Genomic DNA, 15,059 nt, shown 5'->3' with positions numbered 1-15,059 from the left:
CTTCTTTCCCACCTCGCACACTGAACCCTACTCCCTGAGAGCAGGACCCTAGTCTGCTCAGGCCTTGCCATGTCACCACTGTGTCCACTGTGAGTTAATGAATGAACTGTGTCACTGATCACTTCCTCGGTCTCTTTCCCTAACTTCTATGGAAGGACATTTTTAGTATCCCGCCCACATCTTTGACTCATGTTCTTTTTCTGTCTTGGGGACATCCAGTCTTCCTCCTACCTCATGCTTGAAAGTATTTTGGAAGGCTCTCAGCATCATCTGTTAATGAATCCATCTGCTTCCATGATGTCAAGCATCACCTATGCCCAGACCTTCCTAGAAGCTAGACCTTCAACACCTGCCTTGCAGCTCTGTACCCTGCCTCTGCTGAGGTCATCAGTCACTTCCAGGACTTCATTTTCCAAGTATCTTTTAGTTCCGCCAGCCAGAAACAATGTGCTGTATTCAGGAAAGACAGAGACCTCTGGGCAGCCAGCCCTGGATGGAACCCCACAGTTAGATGCCCATTTTACCATCGGAGAGACAGTTTTCCCATCAGAAAAGCGACAGTGCCTTTGGTAGAAGTATTACAAAACCCAGAGACAGCCTGTAAACACCCCCCTTCTGAGTTTGCCACATAAAAGGTTACAGACTGGCTACAAGCCTCAGTTACTTTTCAGTCGCCAGCTCCTATGTCTACAGCTGGTCTCCTGCCAATCTTGCCATTTTTATTGCGATCATAATACATCTGCAACAGCGATTTGCAATCCTTTTTACACTTTCCCCCTTTTAATTATTATTCTGCCTTCACCCTAGTTCTGGCCCACAACAACCACAGCCTACCAACTTATCCTGTGTATTAACGAATTCGGTATTTTAAAATCTCACTTGGCGTGCTGTAGCTTGAATGTCCCTGGCCCATCCTTCAATTCTCCAGTCTACTGATGACTGCAGCCCATGCACTGATTTCAAAAACAGCGTTTTTTTAAGGCCCGCGTCACTCTCTTATTTAGTATATTTGTAAGAATGAAACTATTAACCTGGAATGACGGCAGGTGCCTGCTACTTGGGAGGCAGGGGAAGGAGGGCCACTTAGGAGTTCAAGACCAACGTGGACAATGTATGCAGACTTTCATCTAAAGATAAAAGTAGCTGGGGGCGCACGCGCACGCCTTTAATCCCAGCACTCGGGAGGCAGAGCCAGGAGGATCTCTGAGTTCGAGGCCAGCCTGGTCTACAGAGTGAGATCCAGGACAGGGACCAAAACTACACAGAGAAACCCTGTCTCGAAATACCAAAAAAAAAAAAAAAAAAAAAGATAAAAGTAATTAAAATTTTAATATCATAATCCCATCTAAACCACCTGTAGTCTTAATTTCCACCATGAAGGCAACACAGCCAAAGGGCATTTGCCAAAGCCAGCACTATGTTTTTTGAATGTTCAACCTCAGAAACTGAGCGAGATCACGCCATTCAAAACTCCAGGAGGACCGGCGAGGACCTCATGAAGCCCCGCCCCTCTCGGAGGTGCTTGGGCTGCTGAGATAGAGAGCAGGAAAATGGCGCTGTGAAGCGGCCCATGCTCTGGTGGCTGGCCCTACCCCATGCACAAGGGGACAGCACTGACTGGGCTCTGGGATGAAGAGAAGACATGAAGCTGGAAGGACGTGGGGACTGGTAAGGTCAAACACACTGTATTTATGTGTGAAATTCCCAGTGAACAAAAAACTGTGAGCTAACTAAACCTCTATTTTCTACATTACTCAACCGCAAGTACTCTGTGGCAATGGCAGGAAAGAGACTGATACGGTATTGTGAGTGACCTAGAGATGGTTAAAGCATATAGCACAGGGGTTCTCAACCTGTAGAGTGCGACCCCTTTGAGAGTCAAATGACCCTTTCACAGGGGTCACCGAAGACCATCGGAAACCACAGGTATTTATATTACCATTCATAACAGTAGCAAAATTACAGTTATGAAATGCAAATGAAAATAATTTCATGGTGAGGTCACCACAGCACGAGGAACTGTATTAAAGGGTTTTGGCATCAGGAGGTTGAGAACCACTGATATAGCAGGATGTGCCAGTATATGCAAACACTATACCATTTTATATAAGGAACTACAGAATCTAGCACAGTCCCCTCTCACTACGACCAACCGTATTCTATCTGTCTTCCTTCGTGGTGACCCTTAAAATACGGAGCAGCAGCATCTTGCCCTAAGCAAGCTGAAGCTTCCTCCACTCAGCACTGCCTGTGTTAACCTGCATCAGGCATCGGGCGGCCCACTTCAGTTCTAGCCTCACAGTCCTCAACAGAGCTCACGATGGTTTGGGTTCGCTCACATCCTTCCCAGTTTCTGTGCTCATCAGATTCCAGTCCTCTTTGGGCTTCACCTTCCTTCCGGTTGTTGCTTTCTTCCTGACACACCCTTTTCCTTCCCCACCATACTGTGGGGAACCCCCTGATTTATCACTGTCATTACAAAGTGAGATGTCAGCCCATGTGGATGCATACCTCGTGGGCAGTCTGACCCCACCGTCTGGTTGGGTTTCGTTCTGTAGGTGGGTTTTTTCTGCATGTGTGGGGTGCAGTGCACATGCGTATTCAGGGGCCAGCAGTTGACGTTGGGTGTGTTCCTCAAGCTGATCTTACTTTTGGGTTTTTTTTTTTTTTGGGGGGGGGGGAGTGTTGTTTTGTTTTGTTTTTTTTCTTTTCTTTTTTTTTTTTAAAGATTTATTTATTTATTTATTATGTATACAGTGTTCTGCCTGCATGCATGCCTGCACTGCAGGCCAGAAGAGGACACCAGATCTCATTACAGATGGTTGTGAGCTTCCATGTGGTTGCCGGGAATTGAACTCAGGACCTCTGGAAGAGCAGCCAGTGCTCTTAACCTCTGAGCCATCTCTCCAGCCCTTGTTTTGTTGTTTTTGAGACAGGGTTTCTCTGTATAACAGTCCTGGCTGTCCTAGAACTCGTTCTGCAGACCAGGCTGGCCTCCATCTCACAGAGATATCTGCCTGCCTCTGCCTCTGAGTGCTGGGATATAAGGCGTGTGCCGCCACCACCCAGCTCTGATCTTACTTTTTAAGAGATGATTTCTTACCAAACCTGAAGCTTACCATTAAGCTATACTGGCTGACCAGCAAGCTCCCAAGGCCCCCCAAACCTCTGCCTCCCCAGCATGGATGCATGCCAGCATGCCACTGCCCCTGGCTTTTCCGTGAGTGCTGGGGATCAAACACAGGCTCTCCTGCGTGTGCAGAACTATGTCACCAACTGAGCATTCTCCCACGCTCGGCTGTTTACGAGTGGGAGCTTTGCTAACATTCTGAATCCTGGCGCTCCTGCCGCTCACTAACCCAGAAATCTATTATCATCCGCAGTCTCTGAATATAGCCCGCCTCTCCTCCTGTCTCCCACTTGAGTCTCTATCTGACTGACACCTGTCAGGGCCTATTCCGGCCTCCACACCTTCTCCTCTCTTTCATAACTCGTCCTTTGTGCTGCCGCCTTCGGGCAGTTTCCCCACGTCTGTCTAGTTTAGGAATTGGGAAACTTTCAGCAGAGGGCCAGACAACTAATATTTTAGTCTGTGTGGGGGGGTCACATAAAATATCTGCAGCGTATTTTACTCTTTTAAAAAGGGGGAAAGGATCTGGGGAAATGCTCAGCAGTTAAGAGCACTTGTTGCTCTTGCAGGGGACGCAGGTTCGGTTCCTAGTACCACATGGTGGCTGCTCACAACCATCTGTAACTCCAGTTCCGGGGATCTGATGCTCTCTTTTGCCCTCCATGACACCAGTTGTGCGTGTATGTGGTACACACACATACGTAGAAGCAAAACCCTCATATCTATAAAGTAAAACAAAGCTTTAAAAAATTTGAGACAACCCTTTTAAAATGTTGTTCATTCTTACACTGCAAACTATGAAAATCAGATACTCCCTGAGCACAGTGACACACACCATTAATCCCAGGACTCGAGAGACAGGGACAGGTGGATCTCCGTGAATTCAAGGCCAGCCTGGTCTATAGTAAGACCCTATCTCAAAACCCAAAAAAAAAAAAAAAAAAAAAAAAGAACAAAAGCAAGCCGGGAGCCAGATGCAGCCCACAACCACGGTCTGCAGCTCTAAGTAGTCAGCTCCCCCCGCCAGTGTCACTACTCGGCCTACCCTACCCTGGGCTTTCGTTCTGGAGACAATTAATTTCAAGTCTCCAGAAGCCCCATTCCTTCCCTTTGTAACAGTACCTGCTCCTTGTCTTCCCTGGCTCGCCTTGTTCTGGCTGCTGATTCTTGCTCACTGGATGGCAGATGCTTCCTTTGTAATCCTGTACTCAGTCTCTTTGGGGGTGTTTCTTTCTGAGGAAGCTCCCTGGACCCCTCTAGAACAGTGTGTTGGATGGATAGCCCGGCCTTATTATCAGCCTTCGGTTTTATGTCAATTTCTCAACCTAGAGATTCTCCCCACCACACAGCGATGATAAATGCGAACACAAAATCCACAGGCAGGAAACCACAGCCATGCTTTCTGGGTGGCTACTTCCTCTTCTTGACAACCCACAGTCTAGGCTAAGAGGGGCACCTGTGTGCCTGTGGCATGGGCGCTCTGTCCCCCTACTGCTTCCCTGGGTCCTCGGCCCTTTGAAGATCTATCCTCTTACCCAGAGTCTCAACCCTCCCGCTCACAAACTCGACCGGAACACCTCCGGTGTGGTTGCCCCAGCATACTGGCCAGATCCTCAGAGGCCAAGCCCCCGCTTCCTACCCTTCACTTGTGTGTGTTAAGGAGAAGTTAGCTCTCCTTCTGGACTACATAATATGCATTCTGGAGGGAAAGACAAATGCTATTTGGCCAAAGGCAGAGAGAGGCTTCCTTTATCCACGCACACATGCTTACAAAACTAGGACACCGTGTGTTCTCTTCTGCAACCTGATTTTTTTTCTTCACTTCTATTAAGAGCTGTTAAGCCAGACATGGTGGCACATGCCTCTACTCCAGAGGTGGAAGCAGAAGATCAAGAATTCCAGGTCGGGTCTGAAGACAGCTCAGTGGAGGACCTGAGCTTAGTTCCCATGTCAGTGGCTCACAACGGCCTATAACTTAGGTCCAGAGGATCTGATGTCCTCTTCTTGCACTCTGAGGGCACTGCATTCGCAGGCACACAGTTTAAAAAGAGTTTAAGGTCACCCTTAGCTACACAGTCAGTTTAAGGTCAGTAAGAGTTTTTTTAAAAGATGAAAACAGAATCCCCTCTGCTCTCCAACCATGACATCCTGCCACAAAGGCACTAGTAGTTGAATACCACCCATACACAGACATCAGCAGTAAAATACCATCCACATACAGACATTAGTAGTTGAATACCATCCATACACAGACATCAGTAGTAAAATACTATCCACATACAGACATTAGTAGTTGAATACCATCCAGTAGGCCACCGTTCATTCCTGTCTGTTTACCAGAGCTCTCAGCCACACTGCTCTGTCCACATGCCAACAGTCCAATGTGCCTAGTCGGAGACTGCTTTTCACCAGGTCTATCCACTGCTCAGGGTCATGCATGGTGCTCTACCGTCTCCCTGTTCATTGCCCCTCAGGGTCCCCTTCAGGACTCTCACAGTCCCACCCCACATGGAGAGGAGGGGCTCAAGCTGTGTTCTCTCTCAAGTCTCACTCCCCAGAGGACAGACAAACCCAAGTCCTATATACTCTCCCCTCTGTGGCCACTTTCAGTCTTAACAGCTTCCATAAAGTTTCTCAAACTGCAAGGGACTGCCAAATCCCGAAGATCCCACTGGACTCGATTTAGTATCATATATGGTTCAAAACCTAGTTCATCATTTCAACTGATTCTTCTCCAACCAGATTAAAACCTCCATAGAGAAATAATTCTTTTTCTCTAGTTTTTAAATCTCCCATAGAGATGGCAGCTGCCACTAAAAGACTACTCAAACTCTCAGCCGACATTTTCATCTCCAGACAATTCTGAAATTTATAGCCTGCTCCCCATCACTTCCTTCCCTTGTCAACTCCTGCTCCCATCACCTCTTCCTCCCCCATCACCTCCTCCCCTGTCACCTCTCCTTCCTCCCCCATCACCTCCTCCCCTGTCACCTCTCCTTCCTCCCCCATCACCTCCTCCCCTGTCACCTCTTCTTCCTCCCCCATCACCTCCTCCCCTGTCACCTCTTCCTCCTCCCCCATCACCTCCTCCCCTCTGTCACCTCCTCCCCTGTGACCTCTTCCTTCTCCTCTGTCACCTCCTCGTCTCCCCTGTCACCTCCTCCCCCCTCTATCACCTCCTCTGTCAGTCATCTCCTCCTCTGGCTACCTTCTCTAGCATTCCTTAACACACAGCCAACTGCAATATATTCTGCTCTCCCAGACCTTGCTTTCAAGAGTTTATTGATATATTCATATCATAACCATTCTACTTAACTTTTCTTCCTGTAAGAATAAAGCTCTGAGGCTGGGCGGTGGTAGCACATGCCTTTAATCCCAGCACTCGGGAGGCAGAGGCAGGCGGATCTCTGTGAGAGTTCGAGGCCAGCCTGGGCTACCAAGTGAGTTCCAGGAAAGGCGCAAAGCTACACAGAGAAACCCTGTCTCAAAAAACAAAAACAAAACAAAACAAAAAGAATAAAGCTCTGAGATTCCTCACCGTAAACTTGGAACACCTGTTTACTTAGGGCTTCTTTAGTGTCTTTCAATGGTTATATCCAAAGAAGTTGGAAAGAGGGAAGACAAGGAGGAAGCACAAAGAAATGGCTGGTTCCACTTGGGCTCCCATCTAATCTAGGCCCTTTCCAGGTGCTTCCAACTGAAATCCTCCATGTGCTTAATATGCTCTCAATTTAATTGTGAGCCAATATTTATTGAATGTTCACTATGTGCCAGGTTAGGTCTATGACATTCCTCAATACACCACCCCAGTCTTCCAGCAACCTTACAAGTAGAGGCCACCTCACTGTACGTGACAAAACCAAAGCCCATGTCCACCATGGCTATGGAATGGTAGCACTTAAACTCATGTTCATAAGGAGTGTCCCACGTCCCGTACGCATACACACAGGATGATTTCTACATCTCCATGATTGTACTACACTATAATAACCACAATGATTAAAGCCAACACTCTCTTTATATATAAAGTGCTTCTTTAAAAAAGAGAAAATGATCCACCGGTGTGTCTTTGTCTGTACACTCAAAACCTACCTACTACCCATCCATGTATATAGTACTATTTTCTTTTTCCCATTTCAGCCAAAATTGCCTCGTCAAGTGGCAGAATTCGATCAGAACCCAAGCACGGGTGCTCCATACGTCATGGTTACCCACCACTGCCAAGGGGCCTGACTTGTTTTGGAGGCCCATGACAATCAGGTATATGATTCAGTCTAATTAAAGCCAACCGAGAAGACATCACTGCACCTAGGTTGACAGAAAGCCGGCAGCCACACCGCACCGGCAGTAGTTTTTACCTGTGCAGGCGCCAGGCACAGCGTACTCCAGACAACACAGTTCACACTGCTGATCCTTTCAGAAGCCACTGGGGGTGGGGGGTGGGGGGGCAGTGTTATTTCCGCTTGGCAGAGAGTGGTGACTGGTGGAGGTCAGGAAAGCTGCTTCCGAAAATACAGCGAACACGCTGGGGAGCCAGACACAGGCTCAGGTCTGCGTGGCTCAGCACCCCGGGCACAGCTTCTCACTCGTCTAGTATCTGTTTACTGACAAGAGCCGCTTGTCTTGGGTCCTTTTAGTAAATATATTCTGTCTTTGTAATGGGGAAAATGAATGAATGAATGAATGAATGAATGAATGAATGAATGAATGAATAAACAAACAAACAGGGCATGGCAGTTCGCTCCTGGAATCCTAGCACTCAGGAAGCAGAGCAAAAGGATGGCGAGTGAGGTCAGCCTGAGCCACTTAACAAACAAGGAAGGAGGGGAAGGTAGGAAGAGGGAAACATTGTATTGCAGTCTTTTAAAGCACATGCTTGATAATTCAGTAAATAATGTGATAATTACTTAGGGGGGGAGAGTGGGGGGAGTGGGAGGGGGAGATTTCTATGATAAGCCAGAATAAAAAGTCCCAGAGATTAAAAAATTGTCACAAATGAACCATAAGAAGGAAAGGAAAACATGCAAGTCACTTCAGCTCACCACTGGGTTGGTGATCAAAAGGCAAAGACATTAAGGGTAGCCGAAAGATAAAGACAAGAAGTTACTGAAAGAAAGGGCCGAGGGGATCAAATGAGCGCGTTTCAATGTGTGCCTTCCAGGCACAGAAACACACAAAATAGTGGTGCTTTCCACCAACGCATCAGTCAAGATCTGTAATAGCTGGTGGTGATCAGAATCCAAGGTCACACACCTTTCTGAAGGACAGTTAGACAAACGGAGGCTGTCCTGACCTTCAACTCCACCTCCAGAAAGCCAGAACCATGAATAGGAAGAAAATGACCTGCAAGAATGTTCACACTACAACATTTAGGACAGGTGGCGAAGTTCGGTACACTCTGGGCCCTGCAGGCAGCAGGTATGGCCGGTACCTTTATGCTGTGTAAATGGAGGTCATCTGTGATGAAAGTCTTAGCTTTTCCCATCTTTGACTTAGAACATATTCCTAGAAAATGAAATTGCTATGTGATAAAGACCTACACACAAGATGTAAATGCCTCAGCATTCTTTCTACAATAGATACAACAAAACACCCAAGAAGTTAAGTATGGCTAAATGTAAAATATGATGTTACTTATATGGACATCCGGCTGCAAACTTTTCAATAATTTTAAATAAGATGGAAACAGGTTACAATGATATATTAGTGGTAAAATAACATTCAAAACCATGTATCTGGGTAGAAAAAGACACATAAACAAAACACAAAGTCTGGCTCTTTTATATTACAAAGTTATTCAGGATTTTTTCATTCTTCCTATTTTTTTCCCTCTCTCTCTCAATATTCCAGCACTCGAGGGGCAGAAACAGACAGATCTCTGTGATTTTTGAGGCCAGCCTGGTCTACATAGTGAGTTCCAGGACAACCAGACTTACCCTGTCTCAAAGAATGTTTAAAAAGAGAATGCTTTTTTGAAAATGCTATGTGAACCCCCAAACTCGTGACAATCCTGCCTCTGCCTTTACCTCCTGAACAGTGGAATTACAGACTACTTATGGCTGGCTTTTTTTGCCAAGCATATTTCTGAAGCGAGAGAAGTGTGGGAAACAGTTTAATAAGGTCTCCAGGCACATCCTCCTAGTGCATTTTCTGGAACAGTCAAGCTGTGGTGTGACAGAGACGGAACTGGTCTTCCTCAGGCTTCCATTTCTCAGGACTACAGGACCTTTCCTTTGTTCTGTGGCCTGGGTAGTAACTGGTAGCATTCGCACCCTGGGTGGGTCTCGGTCTCTCTCTCTCTCTCTCTCTCTCTCTCTCTCTCTCTCTCTCTCTCTCTCTCTCCTCTCCTCTCTCTCTCTTCTCTCTCTCTTGACGCTGATGCCCAGCCGCAGAGCTGAAGCAAAAGCTGGCTGGCCAGTTTGTAAAGCAGCCTGTGACTACTGAGAACAGAGTTCTACTCTTGCTTTACGGCAGCCACCTTCTGATTCACCAGCCCTTCACAATGCCTCTCCTTCCGGACTCACAAGCTCTGGGCACTTTCTGTTTTTTGAAGCAGAGTCTATGTCTATGTAACCCAGGCTAGCCTCAAACTCCTGATGATCCTGGGATCAAGTCAGGGGCCACCACACCCTGCTTAGTCCCTTTTGAACTCCTAAAAGGAAGAGGCTAGAGCAACTGGCCTCAAAGACCCTCAGGACTCTAGGACTTCATTGACCTACAAGCACCTTGCCCAGGAAATGCCCGGATGCTCCTGTGTTTTTTTTATTGGAAGAACAAACACCACTGTGTCAGGCCAAGGCTTCGAGGCTCCAGACCTCCCTCCGCTCCACGCCCTGTGCATGGCACTTACCTTGAAGCACCCCTCCCCCAGCCCAGCCCCCCTCCATTTTCCAGAGAGTCCATTAACAACAACAACTTTGGGGCCTTATCAACGGTTCATTCAAAGCCACAGTGCTTTTAGTATTTTACAACTAAGAAATAAAGGAAGTCACAAAGGGAGGAGTCAAGACTGGGAGAAAACCCAAGACACAAAAAGCTATCAGCTGGATTTCTGCAGAGGAAATCCAATAGAGATAAGGACAAAGCAAACACTTTGATCTCAAACCGTGTGAGAATGACTGCCTTTAACTGAGCACAGGCCTGGGCACTGGCGGGGCTGGGATTCCAGCCACTGTGATCAGTGCGGCAAGGAAATACAACTATTTAGGAAAAGCCCATCACCTTGAATTTGGTCTTGCTCCGCCGCTCCCCCCAGCCCCCACCCGCCCGTCCCCAACAAAGTGGAGGCTGAAAAGCAAAGGCAGCAGCTGTGTCCTCAGCACTGTGTGCGGAGTTCTGTGATCTGTGCTGAGAGCCACGCTGAAGAAGGTCATTAACACGGCCCATGGAGGGCAGAGGACGCAAGGGCTGGCGGAGGGATTGAAAACCGCCAAATAAGAAACAGCTGGGGGAAGTGGGAATACTCGGAGGGCAGCTGAGGCCTCAAGAGTCAGACAGACAAATGAAGCTGGCCAGTAAGGAGAGCAAAATGCAGTCTGTCAACACCAGGGTCATCAATAGGTAGCACAGACCCTGCAATATTTTCCTCACAAGAAGACAAAAGCAGTGATTTTTTTTAACATGTAATCTCCCTATTTCTAAACGTTTCTAAGTTGGGCAAGCCTTATCTGATCCAAACAAACACCAGTGTGCAGCCTGTGTCCAGGCGAAGAAGGAACCATGGCGACCGTCTCCCCACATGTGGAATTCCTCTACGACTCCGTAGTCCAAAGTGGGGACACTTGGAGGAGACAAAAACCACAGCTAAGGGAATCCCTTCAGGACTGAGTCTACAAGCTGGGGTACTGTAAGGCTTCAGTGGGAGGACAGGTCGGTAAATACTGCTGACCAGTTTAAGAACCCTACCACTTACCATGTCCAGCTTCGGTCAGGTCTCCCAGGTTCTCAGTCTTCTCTGCTACACAGTCCCCTCCTCACCCCACCCCCACCCAGCAATCTGTTAACATTTACCTCTAATCTATCAGTAACTGGTCTTTTAGATTTTTTTTTTTTTATGTGTTTGAGTGTTTTGCCTGAAAGTATGTATGTGCACTACATACATGCCCGGTGCCTGTGGAGGTCAGAAGAGGGCATCCGGTCCCCTGAAAGTGGAGTTACAGATGGTTGTGAGCCAGCATGTGGGTGCTGAGAACCAAGCCCAGGTCCTCTGCAAGAGCAACAAGTACTCTTAGCCGAGTCACCTCTCCAGCCCCTCGGTGGCTTTAGAGAATAAATCCTTAAGCTGGTGGCGGTAGTGGTGGTGGCGGCTTCGGTGACGGTGGCAATGGCGCACGCCTTTAACCCCAGCACTCAGGAGGCAGAGACAGGCGGATCTCTCAGTTCAAGGCCAGCCTGGGTTAAGAATAAATTCTTTTTTTTTTTTTCTTTTAATGATTTTTACTTATTTTTTTATTGTATGTGCATTGGTGTTTTGCCTGTATGTACATCTGTGTGAGGGTCTCAGATGCCCTGGAACTAGAGTTACAGACAATTGTGAGTTGTGATGTGGATGATGGGAACTGAACCTGGATCCTCTGGAAGAGCAGCCAGTACTCTTAACAACTGAGCCATCTCTCCATCCCCTAAAGAATAAATTCTATGGAAGAAAAAAAAAGGGGGGGGAACCCACAAAGACAGCAAAGAACTTATACAGCAATTAAAGACACTACTATAATCCGCCATCACATTGTACTTATAATTTTTAATTTATTTTTAAACATTTACTATTTATTTGTGTGTGTGTGTGTGTGTGTGTGTGTGTGTGTTTTCGCGCCTACGTATGTGCCCAAGGAGGTCGAGGGATGTTGGCTCCCTGAACCTGGAGATCCAGGCAGTTGTGAGCTGCCTGATGTGGGTGCTGGAATCAAACTTCAGGTCCTCTACAGAACAATGTGCTCTTAAACACAGAACCATTTCTCCAGCCCCATGAGTTCACATATTTTAACTGTCTTGTTACATATGCTGAGGGCATATTCCCAACCTATTTCTATTTTATATTCCTCCCTTGGGATAGGGATATTTTCTTTTTCTGTTGAAAAGGAAAATATTTAAAAGGGGTTGAAAACACTGAAAATGATGACATGTGAGATAATGGAGATAACAGGGTAAAGCGTCCACAAAACCACCGCCAGGGGGGTGTTAATCATTAACATCATGGCCAATCTCAAAGGTACTGGGCCAGTCAAACGGAAGAACATACAAAAGCCATAGCGAGCTAATCAGAGGTGATAGTTTACGGCAGGCACAGGAGTCAAAGGTACTGGGCCAGTCAAACGGAAGAACATACAAAAGCCATAGCGAGCTAATCAGAGGTGATAGTTTACGGCAGGCACAGGAGCTGACTAGACCGCCTGCTCTTCCATGCATTAGTGCAAAAACAGCTTTGCTCACTGGCCGACGGATCCATGCAGGTATTAATCACTGGATACATTCGATTCTGCTCTATATTATGTAGGCGCTGGTCTCCTTCTTCAATAGAGTCTACCATTCTCCTTTCTATGCTCCATCCCTGGGATTTTAATGGGTCATGTGGATGCCTCTAAGCAATACTCTGCACCACACATTATGGCCTATGTAAAGGAACACCATACTAAATGAGTTTCTGTGTCCCTCTGTACTTCAAGGTTACAGGTTTGTGTGTTTGTTTTTTAGATCCTGCTTTTCTCTCTCTCTCTCTCTCTCTCTCTCTCTCTCTCTCTCTCTCTCTCTCTCTCTCTTTCTCTCTCTCTCTCTCTCTCTCTCTTTGGTTTTTCGAGACAGGGTTTCTCTGTAGCTTTGGAGCCTGTCCTGGATCTCACTCTGTAAACCAGTCTGACCTCGAACTCACAGAGATCCACCTGCCTCTGCCTCCCGAGTGCTGGGATTACAGGCGTACGCCACCACCGCCTGGCAGATCCTGCTTGTCTTACACCTACTTACAAGACTCCTGAAGGACTGCAAAGGCATCAAAGGAGCATGTGACTGGTTCAGGCGGGAGAGGACAATGCTCAAAGGTGAGCTGACCTCTGTCCTCAAGTTCTCCATTTCATCTGCCCACGATTTGCTACTTCATGGAACCTACATGTCAGCTACCTTGTTACTACAGATTTTCAAAGGAAACAGATACCAGCAGTAAACAAAAATAAGTAAAATATATGTTGGTTTGCTTGTTTTTTGTTTTTGTTTTTTGACACAGGTAGTCCAGGTTGGCCCCAAACTCCCTTATATAGCTAAGGATGACCTGTGGGCTCCTGATGCTCCGACCACCCAGCAAGAGCTTGCTTCAGATGTGTGCTACCACAAGCTGCCTGGAGAGAAACAGCTTACCCCAAACTTTCTCAACTCAACTTAGTTCTCCAGCAAAGATCAGTGGGTAACTTTCGAAGGTTTAATTAAAGGCCCTTGGTTCTGAGCCCTTGCTTCACTACACTACACAGAGACAGTTACACCCTCCCCAAGGCTACATCCTGGGAGACGCTCTTAGGTCTAATCCCTGATTCTACTTCCAACAATACCTTGAACCCCTCCCCCGAGTCACCGCCAGAGGGAGGGCTGCAGCTCGAGGGTACACTGCTTGCCACTATGGCATGTGTGAAGCCCTGGGTTCTATGGGTAAAAAACAAACTTAGTCACTTCTCAGGTGACAGGACCAGCTTCGCTCCTAACTCCTGGACCACCCTCTACTAACTCTCCTTGACCACGAGGCAAGAGTTCACAACCTATACCAGGCTGGTCTGGAACTCATTCCCGGTGAGCCTCTTGTCCTTGCCTTCCCAGGGCTGGGATTATAGGTGCGAACCCCCACACCCTAGCCAAGCACCTTCACACCCCACAGCCTTTTCCAGCCAGCACACTTTCTTCTCAAAGTTTCTAGCAGAGTTTGGACCTTCCTTTCTCCTCGAACCCGTATTTTTCTCTCCTATCTGGTCACTGAGTCTTTTCACTCACAGGCAAAAACTCTCAGACCTAAGTCACTAAGAGATCCCAACATACACCAAATATTTAATAATGGGTTTTCTTCTAGAAAAATGAGGGGTGAGAGAATGAACACACACACACACACACACACACACACACACACACACACACACACACCGCAAACTGTTAGTCCTACCCCTCACCTCTGGTGACCAAACACTCGTCTCCAGAATTCTGAAGATGCAAGGTCTGAGTGCCATGGCTCCAGCCTGCAATCCCAACGCTACAGAGGCTGAAGCAACAGGCTCGACCAAGAACTCCGGGCCAGCCTGGGCTACAGAGTCACCCTGTCTCAAACAACCAAACCAAACAAAAACCCCCTGCACAATTCTGAAGCTCCACAATTCGAGGTCTCCAGAAAGCAACTCGCTAACTTCAACCCTCAGGCTCCCCACAGGCAAAGGGCAGGAAATTCTCACAGGAAAGGGTATGTTTAGCACACCAAATAAGAGTTGAAGAAAGTGGCTTCCCTTCCATCACAAATTACTTCAAAGTCCTCCCCTGGAGTAAGCTGTTGAGAAAGCCTGGTTTCACTCAAGGTTATCAATTCCCCCGGGGGAACCACCCTCCAGATTCTACAGAGTTATCGTCATTGGGCCAGAGGGGAAGACTAACTGTTAAGCAATAGTCAGGAAACTCCGTGGTGGGAACATTGGATGGATGGACGGACGGACGGACGGGGAGATGAGGGGGATCAGGGAGACCAGCGTTGACACGCCAGACTCTCCACACTGAAAGAACAAGACAAAGTGAAAAGAAGCGACACTACTGCCACCTCTTAAATCACACATTGCGTTTCCTCCTCCCCCAAAAGAACAGGACCTGACAAAGGCCTTGCGAATTTAAAGAGCAACCATCCAGGCTGGGGGGAGCTGACACCCACTGAGTTTCAATGGGCTGAGGGCCATCGGTGTATCAACAGGGGCTAAGCAGC

The 15,059-nt window shown here is 47.4% G+C and overlaps 1 protein-coding gene across 5 annotated transcripts in view; it reads right to left on the bottom strand.

The window, feature by feature from the left end:
* Positions 1-15,059, bottom strand: part of Extl3 (exostosin like glycosyltransferase 3) — a 92,363-nt gene that overhangs the window by 28,072 nt on the left and 49,232 nt on the right. The window contains exon 1 of one of the 5 annotated variants that reach the window (XM_037208450.1): positions 14,741-14,964. The exons of the other annotated variants lie outside the window; for them this stretch is intronic. The gene's annotated coding sequence lies outside the window, so the exon portion shown is untranslated. Of the gene's footprint in view, positions 1-14,740; positions 14,965-15,059 lie in introns of those variants that run through there. 5 annotated transcript variants of the gene reach the window in all.

This window comes from Peromyscus leucopus, chromosome 9 (genome assembly GCF_004664715.2).
Source record: "Peromyscus leucopus breed LL Stock chromosome 9, UCI_PerLeu_2.1, whole genome shotgun sequence".
NCBI classification, from domain to species: domain Eukaryota; kingdom Metazoa; phylum Chordata; class Mammalia; order Rodentia; family Cricetidae; genus Peromyscus; species Peromyscus leucopus.
The sequence above is the reverse complement of the archived record's forward strand: the minus strand, read 5'-3'. Positions and strand labels throughout refer to the sequence as shown.